This window comes from Rhineura floridana, chromosome 2, assembly GCF_030035675.1.
Source record: "Rhineura floridana isolate rRhiFlo1 chromosome 2, rRhiFlo1.hap2, whole genome shotgun sequence".
Classification (NCBI taxonomy): Eukaryota; Metazoa; Chordata; class Lepidosauria; order Squamata; family Rhineuridae; genus Rhineura; species Rhineura floridana.
This window is the reverse complement of record NC_084481.1, coordinates 65,806,725-65,833,598: the sequence shown is the minus strand read 5'-3', so window position 1 is coordinate 65,833,598 and position 26,874 is coordinate 65,806,725. Positions and strand designations below refer to the sequence as shown.

Genomic DNA, 26,874 nt, shown 5'->3' with positions numbered 1-26,874 from the left:
TTGTTTATTGCTTCCTAATAATCGCAGCTGGGGGATTATTTTATTTATTTATTTATTTATTTGATTTCTTAGTCGCTCATCTGGCTGGCTACCCAGCCACTCTGAGCGACGTACAAAGTGATTAACCGCCTTTAATTGCCCTTGAATAATCTCTCTGCATGGTTATATTGTCAGTTTCTGCTCCTGCAGGGGGAGGCTTTAATTACTGGTTTCCTCAGATCATTTCTTTTCTTTTTTACGTAATGAGATTTTGCTCTTAAAAATGAATGTTTTGATTTTGATTGTCCTGATGATGATGGCAACTCATGTAGGAGTACATTATGTAGGTAGAGGTTGCTGTCACTGAATGGTATCTTCGTGGGGGGCACCTATGCTCTTACCAGTCGGGGTCATGAAGCAGTGAAATAAAGGGGTGTATGGGCAATGCTGCACAGGTTGGTGGCTACTAATTTGCCAAATGTACCCAACAGGCTTTATGCGTATGCTGGGCATGCCTGGACAATCAGTAGCCATGTATCTGCATATCGAGATTGGTGAATCTGTCAATTGTGGTTTCTCTCAATTTCTCATTTTTCAGTTCTCCACATTTCCACATCAGTTTGGGAATTCTTCATTTAAAAGTCCTTATTAAAAAATCATAGTGCAAATTCCTCCTAAGGTACACATTTCCATAGGCAGCTTTGCTTAACATGCACATTTCGCAAAGCAATGTCCCTTAATAGAATGTATTTTGTGTTATTTTTATGAATGTATGCATTTTATGCACACTTTACCCTACTATGTACATTTTTGTACACATGGCTGGAAAAGTGCTCTGCAAAATTTGGAGCAGTGTGACTTTCAAAGGTTGGCTATGTTTCAGTTTGCATATTTTTTCAGAAAGTGTGAATTAGGTAGGTTCACCTTTAACTGCGAACTGCATTGGATTTCTTCCCCATCCTTGCCTGCTTAAGGTTGATCCCTTTGCCCCTCTGCTTTTGCCACCAGTTGCGACACCAGCCAGTAAGAGCTTGGGATCCCATTCTTTTTAGGTCTGTGTGGCAGTGGTTTCTTCCTATGTGCCTTGGCCCACTTGTATGAATGGTGGAAGATAATGGAACATGCTAAGTATAAACAAGTTTTAGTTTTTCATGAATGAAACAGATCATTTATTTGTATACATGTATAATGCTGTCAAACACAGCATCTTTGTTGGAATCAAATACCTAAACTGTTTAAGTTAAAAAGCTGGTGGACTTAGTTTCTTTTGTTTGTTTTAACTTAAGCAGATTTGGGCTTCAGTCCTATACACACCTAACTGTAAATAAGTCCCATTGACCTCAGTGGGATTTATTTTTGAGTAGACATGCATAGAATTGCACTGTTAGAAATACTGACTTAAACATTTAGTTATTAACAATGTATGTTTATTGTCAAGCAAATGCAGATATTCTGTTTTTTGCCCAGCTTCATTCAGGCCAGTATTTTTATTGGGTTTAATAGAAATATATCCACAGCAACAGTGGTCAACTAGGCAACGTTATAACAGCATTCTCTCCTCAGTGTCATCTTATTTGATCCCCAGAATTCTGTTACATTGCATCAAGTTTTGAAATCCTAGTACAGAATTGTGACTATTATAAAAGAGATCAAAAGAGTACAGTCATTTTGAAGTCAGGTCTTTCCTATTTGTAACAACAGATGCTTCTTCACAGTTTCTACATCTTTGCTAAGGAGGATGGTGCATTATTTTGTCAGGTTGTTTTGATTCCAGAATTGATATTCATTCTTTGATATATAACCCTTAAATTGTACAATTTAAGGAAACTGGTTGAAAAACGAAAATTAAATGAGCAAAAATGTTTTCAAATCAAAGAGCAATTGACATATATAAAAATGATGTATGTTTCTTACATAATCCACAGGGAAAAATCAGCAGGCTCACTATGATCTCTACAATTTGCCTGAGGGCAAGTGAGGCTTTGGGACATTCTATTATCCCTTTGCTCTGTTTATCATGGCAAGTGATGTACAAACTGAAGGTTCTCGTGGACCTTTCCTTTCTGTTTCTTAAAATGCCTGAGATCCTTAGCTCCTGTGCTCACCTTCCAGTGCAGTGCTTTGGCAAAGGTTCAGTGACCAATAATCAATTATTATTGAGAAGCAATCAATCGCTAATTTCCATAATTATGCACATCTAAACACTAGGAACAAGAAAGAGAAACAAAGCTGCACTCCAAGCATTGCCTTGTTAGCAGTATTTTGTTAACACAGGCGCTAAAAAAAGCTGTTGCAGCTGGTACCACAAATGTGTTTCCAGCATTCAGGCCATCAACGTGATCCGTTGCTAAATGTATAGAATCAGCTTCTTGCTAAAAACTACAATTACAGGTGATATACAGATTGAAATCACAGGGCTGGTTTGTCGAAGAAAATTGTCCTAATGATGGGTTTTCGGATCGGGAATGCAGCTCTTTTCTTCCTCTGTGATGGGTACTGAAGGCAGCTGCACCTGCCTCTGTGCTGTATTCTGCCGCACTTAATGATATCTGATGATATCATTAGGCAAAGTGTTCATAAACAGATGTTGAGCCTGTGCCTAAATGCTGTCAGATGAGCGGTTGCTGGCCTGAAACAGTATTATTTATATAGAACATTTACGTTTGTTATGTTAATAACCCCACTATTAGCTCTCTGGATGTTGCGATAGGAATGTAAATGTAGTTAATATGAATAACAACCTCTTTACTCTTCATGCTGCAGTTGGGTATAACTTTTAGGCTTTTAGAGAGAAACAAAGATCCCCCCCACCAAGTCCTTTTGACTTCATTTTTTTTTTTGGCACCATATGAAATTTTGATCAGCAGATAAATGGTAAGAATTTGTAGGACAGATGTTAAAAGACTAGGATTTGTTTCTTTTACACTGAATGTTTTCAAGACATGCTAGCATTTTTTAATGTCATATTCATATCTTGCACTGCTGGATGTTCTTCTCTACTCTTAAGACAGAGTTTGCTTGTAGACACCATAAATAATACACATACCCCCCCACACACACACCATATTTCAAACTGCAATATAATATAATCTTTGCATTTGTGCATGTGTGTATAATTTCCAAATAAAAGTCCTGCTTCAGTTGTTGGTGTTTTTCTGATCTTCTGAAGCTTCATTTATTTTTGTATAATAACCCTAAATGTTGACTAGGTCACCCCCCATCATATTCATGCTGTCGTTGCTGTTGCTGGCTTTTCTGGTGTTGTATTATTTTAGTACTGCCTGAAATCCTGCATTACAATTGCTGTGGTTTTATTCAGCCAAACTTGCATTTTATACCTCATAGTTAATTCATGTAGAGTAAGTTATGTAAATTTTGACAGTCATCAAAATGTGCAATGTTTTTGCTGAAATACAGCTGAATAGCAGGAGCTCTGTTATAAAAATATCATTAGTGCTCTCATAATTTTATTTGCTGTCTTAACTCTTTCTGAATATTGTTTAGAGTGGAGGTGGATATTGAATATGGGATTTTTCTGCTCATTTTAAACAACTGATGATGAACAGTTTTTTTTAATTTACAAAATAGGCTGTGGTATTGCAACTGCTGATGAACTATACTTTTGTTTTAAAAGTTTATTTCAATCATTTATAATCTTTTGATCCTGAGGTTGAATATTCCACTGTATGACTGTGGCATGAGACAAATCACAGTCTATATCCCTAGGGATAAGGTTAAGATACTTCAATACTTTATATGGCTGTGAGAAATTACAGAACTACAAAGCTTTAGAACAGGAGAATCCCTACCGGCAAAATAAGGGTCATGGTCAAATGACCGTCTATGGGTTGAACGTACACACACACACACACACACACACACACACACACACACACACACCCATATAACCTAAGATCCATTGATTTCAGTGGTTCTACTCTAAGTCTGGATCCATCTGTATGTACTGAAATTAATGAATAAGCAGCTAAAAATCCAAATAAGGATGTGAGCTGTCCACCAAGAAAGTCTCATAAGAAATGGTTTCTCCATCAGTTGGACTAGGAAAATACACAGGTATACGTCCTTTATAAGAATAATTCTGGCAACTGCAGTAGGCAGATATAATTTCATAATCTTAAAACAATATGCACTTCACTCTGAATGAATTGGTATTGAGTTCTAACTTTTCTGAACTGAATGAGGTATAAATATAGCCCAGCTTTGATAGCAAAATCTATCCACAGGGTAAGTAATGCTGACAGGAAAAGGGTGTTATGTGTTTGTGTTGTAGTGTTGGGATTCACACAGCTCAGAGTTCAACTGTGGAACTTGCTGCCACTAGAGACAGTGATGGCCAGCAACTTGGATGGGTTTAAAAGAGGATTAGACAAATTCATGGAGGAAAAGGCTGCCAATGGCTACTGGCCATGATGGCTGTGCTCTGCCTCTGTAGGTGGAGCAAATACCAGTGGCAGGAAACTGCAAGAGGAGAGAGTGCTCTTTGTACTCAGGTCCTGCGGGTGGGTTTCCAATGGGCAACTGGCTGGGTTCTGTGAGAACAGGATGCTGGACTAGATGGGCAATTGGCCTGATCCAGCAAGCTTTTCTTATGTTCTTACTATTATTATTAGAAATTTAAATAGAGGCTTGGATCCAGACTTGGAGTTCCAGTCAGGCAATGCTCTCAGCAGCAAAAGGGCAGGAGACAACTTTTGCTGGTTCCTCCTTCCTCCTACTACAGAGGGTTTAGGGATCCTCTGAAAGAGGGGGGAGGGTTGGCAGTCGAGATGGCAAAAAAAGAAGCCTACTTTCAGTGGAATCCCTCTGCTGGTTCAAAAACCTACTGTAGATGGAAGAAGCCCTTATGTTTACAGAAAACCAAGTTTCGTTCCAACTCAAACTAGTGTTATACTCATGGCAGCAAAGGTATGGAGAGCCTTTAATGAAGCCTACAATCTCCATCCTCTGACTCCCCCCCATTTTAACTAAATCCCACCCCCTTTGGCCTTCTAAAAAACAGACAGGGAAATCAGTTTGCACGGCTGGTGTCACTGTTGCTTGAAAACTGAGTCTGTATGGATTCATACTCCAAAGCAGGTACTCTGACATAAAGAGACATCAACTGCTACCTCCTTTTCATGTGGAGCACAAGAATTCTGTATAGGCCAGTTGTGCAAATGTCTGTACCTCTCTATTGGGAATTTGCAGGGGAAACCCTTCCAGGAGAAGCAGACACAGAAGAAGTGACATATCACAGGGTGACGTGGTGTAAGAAGAAGAAAAACAATGGAATAAAAACCCTTTCAAAGGTTTTTAATTATTTAATTCTGTTGATATTAATGGTTGACTGCCCTGAAGCTGGGCCTGCTATTAAAGTTTTAATATATAGAGAAGCTATCCTTCCATATCTCATAACGATGGCTACAGAAAGTTTTCTGTGTCTAAAAGAGATCTTGCAATGCTGAATTCTTGCAGTGATTAAAAATTCTGAACAAATATATATAACATATCTTATACTTAGCTCATGCCACTGCTGGGGTTGCCATCTTACTTAAAAGCAAATATTATGAACATATTTTGCACATAATTTTGCTCGGTTCTCAATTTCTAGCACACAGAAATTAAATGGAGAGATTGCTCTGCTCTGTGGATATTCCCTGAAGACACTGCAGGAATGTTCATTTCATACATCATTCTCAAGTTGCCGCATTAGTTACAAAAGGTCATATAGCTTTGTAATCAACTAAAAAAAAGAATAGAAAAGGGAACATGTTTATTATTAATGTTCGTTATAAAATTGATTTCCAGAATGCTTTTCTGTTACATATCGGCCAACAAATTATTACATACATACATATATGCATATATATGCATATATTTACATTTATATCCCATTTTTCCTCTAAGGAGCTCAAAATGGCACATCACACAAGTGGGGCATGCAACAAAATATTCTGCTCCTTTCCTCCTCTGCCACCTCCCAGTTTTCTGCCCTCCCAACAGTCAGTCAGCATTCTGTGCCCACTGAGCATGCTCAGTCCTTGGGGGTTCCTCTAAGCCTGCTGACACTGCTCTCTTGTTTGTGGATGGTGCTGTTTTGTCTACTTAACAACTGACAACTAGAAAATGAATTTACTATTAGTTATTTAGGGTTTACCGCATGATGTTGGCACCTCTATGAGATCTTAAGAACTGTGATCTAGAGTTCTCTGTGGAGATTGTGATCTGGAGCTCTCTGTGGAGCAGTAGTGTAGTGGCAAATTCATAAGTGCAGGGTCCCTTCTTGTTAGCCATAGCCATGCTCCTCCCCCTCTTTTTGCTGCTGGATTGAGAATGAGATCCTTGTTAATGCCTTCTACCACAACGTCCCAATCAGCATGACATGAAAGAATCTTCTTAGTGGCTGACTGGCCTCCTTTCACTAGGATGTCTCCAATCAACAGGAAAGCATAAGGGAGCATGTTAGAACTACTCTTCTCAGTGGCTAACACACTCCCCTTCATGCTGATGCTGGAGACATAGGGACCCTGCTGAGACTCTGCTCTCAAAAAAGTAAGGGGCTCTAAGACACACATACCCCGAGACCCCAGATGACTACATTCCTGCTGTAGAGATCTCTATGGAATTCTAATTGCCAATGGAACTCTGTGAGAAATGGCTTTCATCTTGATTGTCTTCAGGGTCATGGTGCATCATGGGATTTTACATTTTACACAGCAAACAATATGCAAATCATAGCAGAAAGCCCAGTCACTCCCTGCTTATGCAGGGCTCTATATTTGCATTGAATCCCCTGTGTGTATCTTAAAGTCACACATATTGTTTTATTATGGGATTCATTCTCCAAAATGCCCCATGAGTTTCAGGATCTTTTATTTGAACCTGAGGTACTCAGTAGAGGTAGGTATTGTTCTTCAGTTTCTGATTCCATTCCTCATGCAGACCATGTCCGTATTACTACAGGAACCTTTCTGTTCCCTTCTCCACCCTTGCCTTCCTTCAGGAAAATCAGGGAACTGTATGGGGCTTTCAAAATAACTCTTTGATGAGCACAGAGACTGAGTGGCTGGTTTAAAGTCATGCATTGAACTTGATTGCTAAACAGAGATTTGACCTCAGTCTACCAGGTCATAATCTATCCATTACACTGCACAGGCTATTAAATGAAAGAATGGTATATTGGGAATACCTGGTGGTTTGCTAGACTTTTGATTTGTTTGGGAACTATGTTTATTATGTTGCTCTGTATAGAATCATAGAATAGTAGAGTTGGAAGGGGCCTACAAGGCCATCGAGTCCAACCCCCTGCTCAATGCAGGAATCCAAATCAAAGCATTCCCGACAGATGGCTATCCAGCTGCCTCTTGAATGCCTCCAGTGCCGGAGAGCCCACTACCTCTCTAGGTAATTGGTTCCATTGTCGTATAGCTCTTAACAGTTAGGAAGTTTTTCCTCATGTCCAGTCGAAATCTGGCTTCCTGCAACTTGAGCCCATTATTCTGTGTCCTGCACTCTGGGACGATCGAGAAGAGATCCCGGCCCTCCTCTATGTGACAACCTTTCATGTACTTGAAGAGTGCTATCATATCTCCCTTCAGTCTTCTCTTCTCCAGGCTAAACATGCCCAGTTCTTTCAGTCTCTCCTCATAGGACTTTGTTTCCAGTCCCCTGATCATCTTTGTTGCCCTCCTCTGAACCCATTCCAGTTTGTCTGCATCCTTCTTGAAGTGCGGAGACCAGAACTGGATGCAGTATTCAAGATGAGGTCTAACCAGTGCTGAATAGAGGGGAACTGGTACTTCACGCGATTTGGAAACGATCCTTCTGTTAATGCAGCCTAATATAGCATTTGCCTTTTTTGCAGCCACATCACACTGTTGGCTCATATTCAGCTTGTGATCAACAAAAATCACAAGATCCTTCTCACATGTCATACTGCTGAGCCAAGTAACCCCCATCTTATAACAGTGCATTTCGTTTCTTTTTCCTAAGTGTAGAACTTTGCATTTATCCCTGTTGCATTTCATTCTGTTGTTTTCAGCCCAATGCTCCAGCCTATTAAGGTCCCTTTGAATTTTGTTTATGTCTTCCACGGTATTAACTGTGTCCCCCAATTTTGTATCATCTGCAAATTTGATAAGCATGCTTTGTACCTCCTCATCCAAGTCATTAATAAAACTGTTCAAGAGCACTGGTCCCAGGACCGAGCCCTGTGGTACCCCACTCGTTACTTCCGCCCAGTTTGAGAAGGAACCATTGATAAGCACACTTTGAGTACGATTCTGGAGCCAACTGCGGATCCATCTAATAGTTGTTCCATCCAGCCCACATTTAGCTAGCTTGCTAATCAGAGTAGCATGAGGCACTTTGTCAAAAGCTTTGCTGAAGTCGAGATATATTATGTCCACAGCCAGGGCTGGTTCTAAAGGGTGGTCAGATGGGGCACTGGCCCAATGGCCCCTGGAGCTACAGGGGGCCCCTCAGCCACCCCTCTGCTCCCCTTCCGCGATCCATGCCCCCCCCACTTACCTGTCTGCTGTCTTTTACCATTGCCCTTAACGAAGATGGCGGCCGCAGTTTCCCTAAGGTATTGAAGCCCCTGCCGCCATCTTAGTTGATGGCAGAGATGCGCACATGTAGCACGCATGTGCGCCATCAACAAAGATGGTGGCGGAGGATTCATCCCCTTAGGGAAACCGCAGCCGCCATCTTCGTTAAGGGCAATGGTAAAAGACAGCAGACAGGTAGGTGGGGGCGTGGAGGGCCCACATGCACGCATGCACACATACACAGGGTGCCCAGGGCAAGCTGATGCCCAAGGGCCCCAGCATTCCTGGAGCTGACCCTGTCCACAGCATTCCCACACTCTACACGGGAGGTTACCCGATCAAAAAATGAGATGAGATTAGTTTGGCAGGATTTGTTCTTCATAAATCCATGTTGGCTCCTAGTAATCACTGCATTGCTTTCAAGGTGCTTACAGATTGACTGCTTTATAATCTGCTCCAGTTTTTCCAGGGATTGATGTTAGTTCCCCGGTTCCTCCTTCTTGCCCTTTTTGAAGATAGGGACAACATTAGCTCTCCTCCAGTCATCTGGCACTTCAGCAGTCCCCCATGATTTCACAAAAATAATAGACAGCATTTCTGAGAGTTCTTCAGCCAGTTCCTTCAATACTCTAGGATGCAGTTTATCAGGCCCTGCCAATTTGAACTCATTCAAAGTGATTAGGTATTCCTTGACCATTTGTCTATCAATCTCAAGGTCCAATCCTGACCCTTCTACTTCATGTTTCCTGGGAGGGTCATAGGCCCTTTTTTGGGAGAAGACTGAGCCAAAGTAAGAACTGAGCACTTCTGCCTTTTCTTTGTCATCTATTATCATTTTGCCATCCTCACTGTGTAGCTGTGCCACCGTTTCTTTTCTCTGTCTTTTACTATGGACATACCTAAAGAAAGCTTTTTTTTTTGCTTTTAGCATCCCTTTCTAGCCTCAGCTCATTCTCAGCTTTAGCCTTCCTGACACCATCCCTGCAATTCTGTGATACTTGCCTGTACTCTTCCTTTGTGGCCTGGCCTTCTTTCCACTTCCTGTATGTGTCCTTTTTTGTTTTCCCGTCATCTCTAAGCCTTTTCTGAAGCCACATTGGCTTCTTCTGCTGTTTTCCCCCTTTTTCCTTGTTGGAACTGCTTGCCATTGCGCTTTTAGAATTTCCTTTTTTAGAAACTCCCACCCATCTTGGACTCCTTTTCTCATTAGGGTGGCTTGCCATGGAATGGTACTTACAATTGTTCTATCTGAATGACATCTTGTATTCCACAGCCACTGCTTGAGATGACTGGTTTAAAATGCAGCACAGTGTAGAAGGTTGAATTACAAATGAAAATTAAAAGCTCCTTTAAGGCCTGCATCTACAGACAACAACCATTACAGCTCATTTAAAGAACCACAATGTTGTTGATAATGGTAAATACTTCTACTGCTGCTTCTATGCCAACAGGGAATGGCCCAGCAAAGAACGTTTTTATGACAGCATTGAGTTTCAGAAGGAGAATAGCAGTGATGTAACTGATTAACACTAAAAGCCTAATTTTAATCCCCCCCTTTCCACAGAATAAAACCCAAAATGGCCAAGCTCTGTTTACAATGATAAATAATGATAATAATAACTTACAGCAAATGTTATGCATAGAAATTCAAGCTGTGTCTTGGAGTAAAAAGGTGCAGCTCCCTCTGCAATCAAGAGAGTTAGAAGCATTCATCCCTGAGCTGAATTTTTGTGCATAAACCCAAGTCTTTAGTCCAGTTGATGGACTGGCACAAGCTTTCAAGTTTGAAACTGAAGCAGTATTGTCACACATGGTTACACTAGATTTAGGATTAATTTCTGTGTTTATTTCTGAGTTCATAAAGGATTCACATGCTAACTTTATTTCCTTGTTTCCTTGTGGACATTGTGAAGTATACCTTGCACAAGAGGGAAAGGCTGAAGGGTTTGCAATGTCAAAAAAGGCTGATATTCACCCATTTTCTCAACATGTGGCTGAATGTTTCCTCATATGAAAATGAGGTGATAAAATAACTGTGTCACTCTACTTTAAAAAAAAATCAGTTATTTGAATTGTTCCTTAGTTAAACTGCTTCACTCAGCAATAGAGAGTGCAAATTCCAGATAAAATTACTATGCTTCCACACCCATAGTTGCCATACCCTTCATCTATTCCCTGTATTAATAACTTGTCACCCTCATGTTTCCCAGGCTCCCTTAACTCCCTTGATCTTTTTCACAAAGTTGTTCACAGCAATCCACTCGGCAATTCAGTAACTCTCTGCGACACATTCTCTGCTCATATAATGATTTTGTAGGTTAAAAATTGCATGACATGGGACCAGTCTAACCAAAACTTGCTAGTAATTCATTTGTCCAGCAGAAACACTAATTTCTTAAAAGTGCAGGCACAGCTGACCTCAGCACTTGCCTTCTTCACAGGGCACGTCATCCAGGTCTCCTTCACTCTGACACTGGCCTTCAGTCTAGACATTTCCTTATATTTCATAGTTTAGTACCCAAATACCCTAATCCTCACTAATTCCATACCCCTTCCAAAATGTCATAGTTGCACCACTTGTGAACCAATAGAAGCAAAATGGTTTTTTTGAGCTTTTTGATCATTGTTACTTATAAATCAGAAAGGACCTTAAAAGAAGGGTGGAGTATGTGGGTTGAAAAATCATGCTCTGTTACTCTGTGTAAAGTGCAGCCTTTATAGGAAATCCTGAACACATTGCATTCTGCATGGAAACACTGTATAGTCATAATGTGATAGTCTAATAAGCCAGAGACAGTTGACAATTCCCAGGTCTAGGAATTATGTAAGCAACTGGCTGTAAATGGGATGGTGCTCTGCCTGAAGGAGAAGACAAGAAATCTGAGAGTACCCCTAGATTCAACATTGTCATTAGAGGCTCAAGTAACTGTTCCTGGACAGGGTTAGCTTGGCTGCAGTAGTTCATACACTGGTAACTTCCCCATTAGCCTACCCTGGAAGAAAACATGGAAACTAAAACTAGTGAAGAATGTTATGGCTAGATTGCTGCACCCCATCTGTGGGAATTATACATTATATAGAGATGTGGGAGAGGGCCTTCTCTGCTATAGCGACCTAGCTGTGGAATGTCTTCCCCTCAGAGGACATGGCTAGTATAGTCATTGACTTCATTTAGGTGTCACCATTCAAGTATTTGGGTGGTTTTGTATTTGGGTTCCTTATGTTGATTCTAAGTATTGTTTTTTATGTTGATTATAATCATTACATAGTATTAATTATTGTGATTTAATAGTTTTGTTGTATTGACATTTTATAGATTAATTCATCCTGAAGTCATTTGGTATAGGATGGATGTGGAACAAATGGGTGAATTGTGGGATTTATACATTAGAACAGCTGATAGCAACTGATGGAGAATTTTTGCACTTTCCGATATTGTGATTTAGATACCATTTCCCAGTGAGTGCTGAATGACAACATTTTGAATTACAGCACTTGCTGGTGTCTATTTATGGCCTATGTGCTTTAAGTGCTTCAACATCCCCTAAATTGCTAGAAGGAAAAAAATTAGATCTTCACAGAAAACCAAACCTGTAACTATAGGTTACAAATATTTACTGGAAGATCGTACTATAGAAGTTCAGGAATTTAGGGGAAAATGGAACAGGGAGTTAGAATGTGATATACAGCAAACAATGGGAAATTGCTTTAGAATCTATATGGAATGTTTCTTTAGATTTGAAATTGAGATTGATTCAGCAAAAAAAAGATATTTCAGGTATACTATACTTTGAACATATCTATATGAAGGCATTGTCTAACTCAGTTGACACTGGAGCTGTAATGCTGAAAATGCCTTGCTGAGGCACATGATGTGGTCATGTCCAGTGCTGTTTTCTTTTTGGCCTGAAGTTGTTGTCCATATCAACTTTGTATTGGTGAAATCCTGGATATATGCAGATGTTCATGTACTTTTAAATTATATTCCTATAGTATGGGAATTAATGGCAGGACAGAAAAAATGGATTTTACAAGTCCTTATGGTTGCTAAAAGACTTCAATCACCTTCATTGACAGGTATGACCTAAGCACTAGGATCAAATTCCACAAGCTGTTTTCTTTGTAGCTTGCCCTTAAGTGCAAGATTCCTCCACACCAAAGTGTTGCTAGTCCAGGGACTCCAAACCAGATTGGGACCCTAACATGGGGGGTACAGGGCTTTTCCCCTTTGTCCCCCGTTATGGTGCAATCTGGATCGGGTTCCCCACACTTGCAAATTTGCATAGGAAAAAAGCTTACATTCATGAATTCAGACTGGAATCATACTGGAAGACAAAGGATTAAACCTCCCCTACTATATCCCACTCTCTATACTAGGATCCTGATTTGGATTACCACCCTCTGGCAATTTTTGGCAAAGAAAAAGAAGCAACTTGTGCTCAAGGCAATCTATGAAATAAGCTACATCAGTTTGGTCGTGAGGTATATCATATACTTGCGGGTTCAAAGGGTATATCATTCCCAGCAACCCCCCTTTTTTGTCAAATTTTATGATGAGTTCATGAATGTGGGTGGCAATTTCTAGCTTCCGAAAGCCTAAGGCAATTCTCCCTATTTTTTCCTCTCTTCTGCCCAGATTCAGGGTTATGATTGAGACCAGGTTTGTGTGGACAGATTTGATATTTCTCACCTCTGATTGAGAGACCTGCTCCTTCCCCAGTAATAGCACACTGCCCACTCAATTCTGCAATCCTGAATTCACTCTGTCTTACACTAGGAATACAGTAGGAAACAATTTGCACTGGGTCTGGGGAAGTCGATGAGCTACCCAACTTTGTTATGTGTTGGTGGTACCAGTCATGAGGAGTAGCTCACCAGGTTATTGAAGGAAAATGAACAGGCACCCTGCTGAAGCTAAGCAGGGTCAGCTCTGGTCAGTACCTGGATGGGAGACCACCTGGGAACCATTTATAAGCCGCCTTGGGTTTCTATCATGAAAAGAAAGTCAAGGTATAAATGTAATAAATAAATAATAAATAAATAAATATCAGTGCAGAGGGTTATAGCCAAATAAGTCCTATTCAGAGTTGACCCATTAAAATAAATCTACCTAAATCAATTTCAGTGGGTCTACTCTGAATAGGATTAACAATCAGTATAACCTAGATAATCTAGGCAGAAGTACCACACACCTTGATATAATTAAAGATCCAGGTCATGAAAACTCTGCCATGGAAGGTTTTTTTTATATAGGATTCCACTTTCTCCTAATGCTGTTACAGCTTCCTATGCTGGCCTCATGTGCCTTCAGACCATAGCCTGGGACTGTTTGCAAAGTTACTAAAAAAATAGCCTTATTACCTTTATTGTTAAGTCAAAAAAGCAATCATCTAGGGGTAAAATATTCTAAATTGATAAAGCAGAATTTTATTTTTTGTTCATGGTTTTCACATGCACACTGTGCAATAAAACAATGGGGTGGCTTAGTAGGAAGAAATAGCTACGTAATAACTTGTGAGTTCCCACTTCAAGAGTTCTTAACCATTTAAGATGAAAGCTTCTCAGAAAATGGCAACTAATCCTTAACTTTAAGCTAGGTGAAATTAAAACCAATTGGTTCTTAACTACTGATTCTGCACAATTATTATGGCCCATTTAAAATCCCACCATTGTTTTATGAATACTTGTTGAAGAAATGGCATTTAGCAGTTGTAGCTTTGCTGATACGATGGGAGAAGCAACAAACAAAATATATTTGAAAATGCAAAATTACTAATAGGTTCTCTATGGTTAAATTTACACTTTACACCTCTGTTTAACTTACATTTTAGTCAGAACCAACCAGGTGTCTTAACTAAACTTTGATACTGAACGCAGTGTCTTTATAGTCCTCCATACTTTAGGGTTGTGGCATTCAGTTGGCATTGTCATTCCTGGAAAGTGGAGGAGGCTCTTAGCTATATGCACAGCTTTCATCTTTATTTTATATCCCACAGAGGTAGACCATAGGGTCAGTGTTACCAGTAAGCTCTGTCCACTGATCCAAAAGGCTACTGCCCCAGAGCTTGGAAAAGTTACTTTTTTGAACTATAGCTCCCATCAGCCCCAGCCATCATGGCCACTGGATTGGGCTGATGGGAGTTGTAGTTCAAAAAAAGTAACTTTTCCAAGCTCTGCCCCAGCATTCACCAAACCAATCAACATTTTGGACTTCAAGAGTTGGATATCATGCTTGCCATCACACATTGTCTCTAAGCTTGAAGTATATGAGAAAGTACAGGATGACCAGCAAGCAAGCAAGGAAAATTTAATTGCATTAAAATGGTAAACAGTCTTGACCATGTTGAAGCATGTGAAAGATTGCCTTGGAATAAAATATGTATTTGAAGGGAGCATTATCAGAGGATTCTGGAGCATCTATATCTTTAAAAAAAATCTTAAGGGCTAGATTGGACAGTTCCACAATTCAACCTCTTTCTCCTGATCCAGCTCAGTGTATGAAAGGGAACAAGTACTTCTTTGTAAATTTCAGCCAAATCCCATTCCCCCAAAATTACAGAGATGTCTGACACCTCCTCCATTTCATTGTACACAAAGAGAGTGAAATGTTTATAATTTGGTTACATTTATTGTGTTCATTTTCACATGCACCATTAGATCCCAATCTGTGGAGCATATACACCCCTGGAGTTGGTGATGGCTGACATCTATACGGACAACATAAGAATTTGGTTAATAAACATGTTTTATGTACTTTTTTCTTCATGCACATCCTTTTGGCGTTCCCAGATGGTACTCCAACTAACACTAAACCATGAAGTGTCTCGGAGAAGAGATAATTCCTTTTATGGTGATGTAAAGGTCTGTTTCAGTACTGCTGTAGTTTTTGGATATCTACGCTGCTCTGCTTGTGATCTGGATTAACATGGCACTCTGAATCCATAAATTGTGGTTGGCCAGAGCCTTGATTTAAAACACTGATAGCCCACAAAGCACTATATCTGGAAGCTTTGAGCCTTTTTGGTGGCATAACAATCTCTTTGGTGTGACTCTTTCCTGTGTGCTGATCAGTGACTTTGAACATCTGCAGCTATACGGGAGAAACCCAAATGCAGCTCATTACTAGACCGAATCACTCCTGTGTAGTGCCTCTGTGATGCTAAAGGCAATGGGGGAAAACCCATTATTTAACCTTGGGACAGAGAGTTAGATGGAGCAAGTGTTGTATTATTTTGAGCATGAGCAGTCTTCCTATTCACCTTTTCTGTCACCTACTGTATGTACTTCCTGATGTCCCATATGCCTACTCTGAAGCAGTGTCCTTCCACTCATTTCAACAAATCTATAATACCCTGAAATTATTAATTTTATGTCTTTGTGTTGGGGATAGGTACAATAGATTCCAATAGTAGAGAAGTTCAATAAGATTTGAGGAATGCTGAAATCATAAGCTGAACTGAAAGAAGTGCTTTTTCACAGTCATTTTTAGCAACATCAAAAGTCTCCCATCTTGTTACCTGTTTTGGGTGGATTGCATTAACGTTTTCACTCATGCACACTAAGAAAAATCAGTGATCCAGTTGGATGGGTTCATTCATCTAAGTGAGACAGGAAACATTGCTGTCACTTGTATGTTGGCTTTGTTTGCTCTCAGTGCCCTCATCACACTTCCAAATCTCAGTTAGATGTGTAGTGCTATGACATCATCTCATGTATTGTCTGACTGGCTGGGATCATCAATGAGAAAGTGAGGAAACAAACAAAACAGTGCAATACATTTGGGGGGGAGTGGTTCTGAAGAGGCAGCAGAAATGAGAAACAATGGCAACAGAAAGCAAACCTTGTTTTTTGGGGCAGGGGAACTGAATGGTAAGAGCTTTTTCAGGAGCGGGAGACTTTCTGGATTAAAGCATTATACAAATTAAAATTCCTGGGAAAATATAATTGTCATAATTTGTGTAATGCAAATCACAAGGCACACCTCTTTAGGAACAATGTTCCATAACTTGTGCACCACCATCAAAAAAGCCCTCCTCTTTGTTATTACCTACTTGTGGTAAGGAATGCACTTGGAAAAGAGCTTCAGCAGAAGATCTCAAGACATAGACAGGCTGTTATGGGAAGAGGTGCTCCTTCAGGTATTTAGGTTCCAAGCTATTTAAGGCATTAAAAGGATCTGCCCTGTTATTGTTATGTAGGAACCCATGCTTAGGATGGAATATAAATGTATAGCTGCTCACCCCTGAGCAATACATTTAATTTAATGAAACTACTGTCTCAAGAACTATAGATCTATATTCTGTCTTTTTAGCAGTCACTTAGGAATCACAATGCCAAACTATGGTTGCAATTCTGTTTCTTTAAAATATAAGGGAGATATGTTCTCTGCTTAAAAAGAAGCAAAGTTGTACCCAGTGCCATCATAAGAACAATCTAACAGAATGGTGAGTCAGGCAGATGAGTAGTTACCAGTGAGCAAAAGAGAGCTCAAGTGGTTTATCGATTCAAGAATTTGAAGACAGTAGTTTAATGAAATCTCTTCATATTGAAAAATGAAAGTATAAAGAAGGCTTTTTAAAAACCAAAAAACCAAGAGTATTCAATAACAAATATTAAATGATAAATACAGATTGCTTAAAATCAGATGGGCCATTTTAAGCAAAGTATTTTAGCTCATCATGATATGTAGCACCTTATTTAAATTAGGAGGTGTTAATTCTTAGCTTGAATAATATATTAATATAATATGTAAAGTGAATGGCATTGTTAATCACAGTCGCGCCTGGAACGACTTTGCTTCTGTGCACGGAATGTTAATTTTGCAAAACATTAATTTCAAAGATTTTGCAGCAGTGCTTTTGTAATTAAATATTAATGTCACATGTTATTGCAGTAGCATGTTTATGAAAGCCGGCAACACTTCAAGTCAACTCATTTGTTTTTATATTTATTCTTGTACATCTGCAATCCCTTCCATTTCACAATTTCAAAGTGAAGGCCATTTTGAATAGTCAATATGTAAAACATTTTTCATTGTAAGCGTTTTTTAACATCCAACAGGGTAAATATTTAATGTGGTGTTTTTAGCTGGCATAATTTTTCCAGAAAATTGGCTATAACTTTTAACAACTTGTAGGTGCACTAAACCATCTCCATTTTTGGCTTAAGTCATCTGAAAATAAGAGAGCCATAAAAGTGATGAAAACTATGCAAAATTATGCAAGAATTATGAGATTCTTTATAAAAATTTGGAATTCAATATATCCCTGCTTTTATTACTTTCCATGTTGTGGCTTTATATTGATTTGTATTTGCTTTATAAATCAGGTACTGATTTATCTTTTTGATTAACTTTTCTGAGTGATCCAACTGTCTTTATGCTAGGGAATTGTGTCTCACACTTAGCTTGAAACACTTTAAAGTATACATTTTCTGTCAAATGTCTTAAGTGTTTTATGAGTAACTTTAATGACAGCCCCTGTTAATAGAAGCTTATTCTGTATATATGTCACTGTGTTCATTTTCCTATGACTGTTTTGACCAAATTACAATATGTGATGATCTTGCCTCTGGTCCTTCAAACCTGTGAATTACATTAGTCGCTAAAGAAAGTCATTTCCATTTTAGCATGTTAGCGACAAGAAATCTATTCGAAGTATCGCACATTAAGCCTTTCCCCCTCCCCCTCATCTCTTTCTGCAAAGACCTTCATTATATAGCAAAAAACACAGCTTAGCAGAGTAAATTGTGAATTATAAAAATACTTTATTTATTGCACCACAAAATGCAAGAACAATCAAGATGCTTGTTGTTTGGTTATGGCCATGTTTAATAGTTAAAAATTATATCGGCACCTGATGTTGCATGTTAACAGCTAATATTGTTTGACAGTGATGAATTTAAAGGATGAAGAAGAGATACAAACTACATTTTACAAGCATGATGGGTCTCCAACAATGCCATTTAAATATTATTTGTCACTATTTAAAATGAACCTTTCCCCTTTAAGCTATGCCATTATGCTCATTTGTCCTGTCACTGCTGACAGGCTCTATGACTCACACACAAAAATGGTCATTAGGTACTGCATCTTCATCTTATTTAAAAAACGGCGGGGGGGGGAGGAAAAGCATTCTGATGCCTCTAAAAGCCTGTAATTATTTTCATCCGAAGAGATAGTGTTGCTTGGAAGGTAATTTAATAACCTTTTGCATGTACCTGGGGAATGCCTTTCTAGGGAACCAAGGTGCCGGCATGTCATTCAGTCGTCAAAACATGACCTTTAATGGTTGCTTGGAGAGAAGTTAGCATGGAATGTTGTACACGGCACAATGCTAATTCTGCTTTCTAATATATGCAAAAATTTAGTTCTAGAGCAATGGTCTTTATAAGATGAATGAATATAGGTAACTGCACCAGGAAACAAAAGCGAGTACAGTTCGTCAGTACCTAATACAGGGATCTTGCCACCTACTTTGGAAGGAGCTTACAGCATATATGATTTTGGGGAGGGAACAGTACCAGAAGTACAATGCCATCCTTCCCTTCCCAGCATTTTTGGGTTGCGAAGTAACTGCCCGTCCTGAAAATGTGATTGAAATAATCCAACAGTTTTTATGTTGCTGGTAACATAGACTGACCTGCAACTAAAACATATAGAAAAAGAAAGGCTAACAAGATTCTTCCACATGGTTATGTTTGGAGAAAATGAGTGGCCTTGGAAATTACTCGGTGTAGTTATAGAGTTAAAAATACATGCAAGTTTATCTATTAAAACTAAATATGCCAAGCATCTGAGGAATATACTCAACAAAGCACAAACTGTGTCCTGCAACATCAGGGCCGAGAAACCCATATTTTGGTACAGTGATATTAGATCCCAGGTAGCTAGAAATGCTGGGATTTCAACTTATACCCTGACATGCCATCCGTCAATTTATTAGCACACTGGTGCAGTAAGCCACTGAAAAGCCTATATCAATTCGTTTAGGGTTTCCCCCCTCCTTTAAAATGTCTGTAATCCTCATCTCTGCTCTCTCAACCGGTCAGCATTAAAGATTTATGTTGCACTTTTTTTTCACTGCCACACCTGAATATGGATTACTTAAATGGACTGTAAATAATTCATATCTGGGAATAAGTTTCCATTACTGACCATTGTTGTAATTTAATATACAGTGTTATGGGTTATGCAGTTTTGGATTGTTTTCTATGTGCATTCTGCAATTGAGCAGACAACAGTTTAAGCAAAAATGACATGCTATTTGATCAGCTTGTTTTCATGCTCAGCACTCGGCTGTGGAAAGCAATAAAGAAAATGAGGCTAATTTCAGCAGCTTCCCTTTTTAAAGAAGAAAAAAAGTCTTGACCCAAATTGACATGATTGAATAAATAAGGAGAAACAGTATTAATCTAATTTGCTAAACAAAAGGTTTCAAGGTATAATATATCATTTCTAATAGAGCATTTTTTTAAAGCTAGATTTCAAAAAATCCACTTCTGTTCTGGGGACTTTCACATATGGTGCCTAATTATTTTCTCTTAAGGAGCTCCAATAGAAAACGACATATTTCAGAAGGAGTTTTTCAGCAAGGTTACTAGATACAAACAGAAAAACTCTACAGTTGTAAAGTGCAGAGAATTTCTAAAACAAATCCTTGTACAAGTGTTTACACATAAAAGACATTTAAACAATTTAAGATTAAATTGCATATAGCAAAAATATATTAATAATAGATTAATGCATGAAAATCTATGAAGTCACACAAGATAATGATTTAAAAAGGAATAATTTAAAGATGAATTAAAAAATAGAATAAAAAAGGCCAACATAAACTAGGGAAAAACATGCTGTGAATAAAGTCTGTTAGATCTTGAAATAGAAGAACTGCTAAATAATGCATAGTTTTATTTTTCTATAATTTGCATAAACCTTAAGAGAGTATTTATTTGTGTAAAACCTGATATATTGAGCAAGGGAAGTAGAGGGAAAATGGCATTCATTTTGTTTTCATTTTGGTATTTAGGAAAAATATTCTGTTACATATGGACTACTTAGACCTAATCATCTGACTGAATGTGATGTGTTTCTTGAGCCAGGTTGGAAAGGGCTGGATTGAGAACAGTGCCCTGGTCTTGCTGCAGGCTACGCAGGTTGGCCCAAGCTCTGCTGGGGAGCAGATGGCGAGCCAATGCTTGCAGTCACACTTACCTTCCTTGCTAAATCCATAATCCCTCACTGGACACGCAGCCAAGGCAGGCTTTGGAGACAGAAAGGAGGTTACAATCTGGACTTGGGTATTGACTGCCAGAACTGAGAAAACAGCTCAGAAATTTTCAAATGGTTAACAAGTTATCTGTCTTGTCCCTAAGCCAGTGCAGCATTTTTAAAAGTAATTAAGACATGATTGAAAATGTGTGTGTGCCATCTAAATATGGAGAGAAAAAATATTCAAAAATAATCAAATCAATAATTAAAGCCATGTTAAATATACTACATTTGGGTGGAGGGGGCAGAGAGAGCTTATATAAAATGTGCTTTCATTTGCAGTGAGAGTGGATAGATAGATAGATAGATAGATAGATAGATAGATAGATAGATAGATAGATAGATAGATAGATAGATAGATAGATAGATAGATAGATAGATAGATAGATAGATAGATAGATAGATAGATAGATTAAAAATGTACCAATAGGATATTAGTCCATGGTGTGACTGTAATTAAAATAATTAATCATTTAATTAATTTAACACTGATTGAACATTAGTCTTAGTACTATATGTGTTGCAAGGTGTATAGTATATATATGCAGGGCAAAAAAATACTATATATTGTCACAGCATGACCTCTCCTCCTCTCTTTTCCTAAATAACTGCATGGTTACCAACCCAGACATTTATATATTGTAGATATTATATATCAAAAAATACTGTAGGGGAAGCCAAATCCTAATCAGCTACAATAAAGGGGGGAAATGACAAGACCATCTGTTTAAAGCAAGTGGATTTACTATAAAAGGATGGCATACACAAAAAGTTAAAGCAATATTGTGATTGTGTATTAAATGCGATGTGTATGTTTGTTTGTATGCATATGCATATATTTATGTGTGTGTGTATTTATACATTTATAGAATGCACATATGTATGTTTGTGTTTATCCTGTGTGTGTGGATTATGTGCATCTGTATCAAACAGTTATGAGATATATAGGCCTATACATTGAAAGAATGTTAACATGTAAGAATGTGCACATCTCTTTATATTGTAATGATCAATAATAAGCACCAAAGAAATCCACATGTCATCCAGGCCATTCCTATGAGTCACTCTGACAGGTCAAGGTTCGAACACTGGTGTAAGGGTAAAACTGGTGCCCTGAGTTCTGGAACTCAATCTCAGCTCCTGTGCAAATGCAATATGGGCCTCCATTGTTAGCTATTTACTATAGGTGGCTGCGAGGTCAAACACCATTCTGGCTGTGCTTATATGTGGTTTTCCTCATTTTATCTTCACAGCAGTTAGAGGCAGGAGAAGGCAAGAGGGTAGAGTCCCTTCCCACAGTATTGAATTCCATTCCATAGGCTGGGTGGGGAGGAGGAGGGGATCTTCAGAACTGCCAGCACAAACCAGCACTAGTGAGATTTTTATTTTACAGGCATATGAGGCACATATTGGTGCTTGCCAATAATTAGTCTAGGCTTTCAGACTAGTGTGGTGTTGTAGATAGTGCACTGGACTTTGACCAGGGTGATTTGGGTTCACATTCCTGACCCATGAAGTAAAATGGCCTTCAGCCAATCACTACCTCTCATCCTATTAGCCCTTACAGGGTTGTTGTAAGGATAAAATGGGAAAATGAGAAACCTTATATAAGCCATCCTTAGCTCATTGGAAGGGCAGGAATATTACTATTACTATTATTTTAAGAAGTTGTTTGTTGTACATCAGTGATTGTATAGCACCAGCAGCCAGGCTACAAAGCATGTTCCAGTGAAAGAATTAGGGCATTCTTCCATGTAAAACTGTGCAGAATTGGTGTTTTAAATATGAACAAAGTAATATGCATCTCCTAGGATTTTTTCTCACTGTAAACTTAAATCTGTAATCCAAAATCTCACACAAGTGACAATCATCTCATTATTGGTAGAAATCCAAATGCACACATAAAAGTCAAGGGAATTAACATTCCAAGGATATCACTGACTTTTTACTCTGTATACACTGTTTTTCATTAGCAAAAATAATGATGTGAAGTCGATCAGCACCCTTTTGTTTGCTGAAAGCTTCTGTGACCAACTCAGAACCCAGTTAGAACAAATTGTTTAAGTCCAGTGGCAGTTCCAGGTTTCTGGGAGCCTCTTGGGCACAGGGAACTAGTGGGTCCCTTCTCTCTTTCCTCCTCAAATCACACTCCTCCTCCCTGTTGGCCCCAGCCCCTTTAAGTAAAACAAATCTTGACCAATATAGAAACCCCCGTTGTCAAAATAAAACAATACAAGCTTTTGAATATAATTGGTTGCCTTTTAAACTTTTTTTTGGTGAGCAATATAAATTGTAGGTGTAGCTTAATCAGTAAACCTATAGTCCCTTACCTCAGAGTAAGTCCCATTAAGGGCAACATGGTGTGTAGAAGAGTAAAGTCTCAATTGTTCCAAAATTGTTTGGGGGAAGGGCCATAGCTCAGTGGTAGAGCACCTGCTTTCCATGCAGAAAGCTCCAGGTTCAGTCCTTGGCATTTCCAGATAGGGCTGTGAATGCCCCAGTATGACCCCAGAGAGCTGCTGTAAGTCAGTGTGGACAATACTGAGCTAGATCTGATTGGGTATAAGGCAGTTTCCTGTGTTCCTATGCCTCTGCTTTTTTTTTTTAAGATTATTATTATTCTTAAAAACAAATTGCAGATAAGCTACCTGGTGTCTCTAATTTGGGGATGTGGGAAGGCTGAAGAGAGAAGATGGAAAAGATGGAAATTAACATAAAATGATGAGGGGGAGGGAAGAGCAGGAGAAACATGCTAGGAAGATAAAAATGTCTGCCTGGTGCTGAGTGTGTGACAGACTTTGCAGTGCAGGCAGGAGTGACTGTGGGAAGTGTCAGGCACCAGCTCCAAAATCCTCTCCCGATCACCTCTGTCCTATTTTCAGAATAGGCCAGCAAAAGAGTACGTGGGATGGGAAATGAGATCGGTGTTGTGTTCCAACATTTACACGGCAAATTTAAGCATGTTTGCTCAGAAGGAAGCCCCACTAAAATCAGTGGGGTTTAAACTCAGATAAGCATGTTTAGGATTGGTTAGAGAATGAGGTGAGGGTGAGGCTGTAGCAAGCAAAGTTGGAGGAGAGGGAAAGGAAAGAAAGAGAGGAAATGGACAGCGGATGGTCAGGGGGGCCTTTGGAGTGTGAAGAAAGGGACAGAATGAATGACGAGGGACAGAAAGGCTGAGGAATAGGAAAAGGGGACATGCTAGGGCTGCTGCTGTGGCATGTCTCTCTCTTTCACACACACATCTTGGCCAGGCAGAAGAGCTGGCTGGCTCCCAGCGCTGTGCTCCCTGGAAGGAGCCTCTTTCTGTCATTTTCCATGGTGGCAGCTGCTACTGCCTTCACTGCGAGTCCATGTGCTTCTCCAGGCCCTGATGCCACAGCCTTTCCTCCCGTCACTCCCCTCTCCAAACCATTCTGGCCCCACCCCCTTAGCCTTGCAACACCTCCTCCTCCTGTCAGTGCCTGCGCACTGCCAATCGGGGCCGAGGCCATGAGTCACCTGGAGATTAGACTCATTGCCCGGGCAGTGCAGGGGAAGAAAACAAGACCCATGAGGTTTGGGGCCCCCTGTGAGCTCCTGGGTCCTCTGCCAGTGCCCCAAAGGGCTGCTCACTAGCGCCAAGCCTGTTTATGTAAATTCCAGGCCAGTTTATACAGTGTCCTGGATCCTAAGTTTTTTACTCCATGAATAGGAGATGCCATTCAAACAGCAAAGAGCTAGGATCCAAACCATTGTATTTACAAAAAAGATGGCACTGGAACCAATCTTTCCAGTCATGTAGAGAGGTTCCCCTACAGTGCCATCATTAGGAAGGGGAGGATTTGGTGTAAAAATCCTCCATGTGATTGGAGAGACCCACGTGATGAGCAGATCCATTAATTATAGTACTGGCAGAGAGCAGCAGCTACTTGGAAGCTGTTTCCTATGCCTTCTGTGTGGAAAGATAATGTCCTGAGACTCCTGACCAACTTTTATATCCATTGAAGCTAGTTGGACTAAATTACCATATACTTAAGTAATTTGGTTTTAATTAATTGATTGATTGATTGATTGATTGATATCCCGCCCTTCATCCCAGCAGGAGGAATTGACTGGATTTCTGATCCAGAGGAGCATATGCATACCCAGGAAAAACTTCCTAACTGTTAGAGCGGTACAATAATGGAATCAATTACTTGGGGAGGTGGTGGGCTCTCCAATATTGGAGGCCTTCAAGAGGTAGCTGGACAGCCACCTGTCGGGTACTCTTTAATTTGGATTCCTCCATTGAGCAGGGGATTGGACTCAATGGCCTTATAGGTCCCTTCCAAATTCTACAGTCCTATGATTCTACCATTACTTTCTTCTCATCTGCCCCACAGAGTCTATAAATCAATTCTCAGCTACAAGGAAGGCAAATTTGGATAGCACCTTAGGCAGACAGACAGGTAGGAAACATAGGCATGATATAAAGAGAAAGTTTACATTGCCAAAGGGTCTAATCAGGATACCTTTTTTTGCATTCTAATGATGAAGTGAAATCAGATCCCTCCCCCCACAAAATAAAAAAAATTCCTGGCAATATGCTCCTATGAGAATATTCTCTTTGCTGCTTTCTCTAATATTTTTGGAAGTGCCTGCTGCTACCAGACTTTACTGGGTCTTACTAGGAAGACTCTGCTGGTGGTGGGAAGCTGTGAAAAGGGCTTCGTGCTGCTTCTCATTGGCAACACTGCCCAGAATGCCTTGGGAATGATATGACGTGATGTAGTGTCGTTCCCACAGCATTCCAGGAAGTGTGGCCAGAGGTATGCTGCAGAGAGAGCCTTGCACCACTATGAGCAGCACAGAATTTTCTGCTTTTTCTTTTTTTCAATTTTAAAAAACAAGAGGGAGAAAAAGGAAAACCTTGGACCATTTCTAAGGTTACCTAAAGTAAGCAACCCCCACCCAAATATTTCAGATAAATTTCTCGCACCCTCTTTAACCTTTTTCACCTTTTTAATATTGAATTTATAAAGGTTATATTGACTTTGTAAAGGTTATGTGTTTCTGGTATTCATACTTTTCTTCCATTCAAGCGTTCCTTTTCAATATCTGTTTATTTTATTTGCATTTTCAAACTGCAAATTTGTAATTTGGGCCCAGAAAAACTGAAACTATGATAGTCCTTCCTTTCCAACCTTGATGTCCATTACCTAGCCCTTCATTCAGTGCAGTGTCCCCAAATCTTAATGTTTGTTCTACAACTGCCAAGAACTGTAACTGACCAGATATAGAAGGTCTACTACAAAGTTATCCCACTCATTCCTAACAAGAATACTAGCAAAGGTATAATGTTTTTTCTTTCTCCTAGCTAATCAGTGCCTTTAGGGATTTGAAGCCACTCAAAATGTAAATATTTGTGAAAGCCACTAAACGCCTTTAAGGATAAGAAAGAAAGTCCTATCCTCATTCAGTGTTCTCTTTTTTCTTTCCCTGAATCAACCAATCCAGTAATTGTAGTAGAAGTAAGTGAGCAAATGAGGTTTTTAGCACAATGTTGGCTCATCTGTTCATCTTTCTTGGATTGTAAAGCTTTGTCACTATCCTTCTAAAAATAATCTAAACTCTAACATAGCTGGGTTCACATTGTGATCTAGTCCTCTTTAATAAGTGTAACCAGTTGGTCTAGTAGTGCTGTGGGTGCAAACGCTTCCTTGATTATATCCTGCTTTCCATGAAAACACTATTTATAGGGTAGCCATAAGTTGGGATTGACTTGAAGGCAGTCCATTCCCATTTTCTTCTTTTGGTTAATAATGAAGTTTACCAAAAGATAATACTTCTCATATCTGTCCTAAATCCTCATCCATTTTCTTTCAGATTACAAGAGTTGCTCTGTCTGACACGTTGTGTACTTATACAGATACCTATGTACAAAACATAGATTTAATGCACATGTGTATATTTATTTATTTATTTATTAGATTTATATCCCACCCTTCCTCTTAGTAGGAGCTCAGGGCAGCAATGTGTATATAGATCATACTTGTAGAACTTGTGTTTGAAACAGCCCACCTGGCATATTTTGTAGTTTGCCAGGTGCTTAGCAAG

The 26,874-nt window shown here is 39.4% G+C and overlaps 1 protein-coding gene across 5 annotated transcripts in view; it reads left to right on the top strand.

The window, feature by feature from the left end:
* The window catches only part of ARHGAP15 (Rho GTPase activating protein 15), a 681,588-nt gene that overhangs the window by 267,354 nt on the left and 387,360 nt on the right, over nt 1–26,874 (top strand). The gene's annotated exons all lie outside the window — the stretch shown is intronic.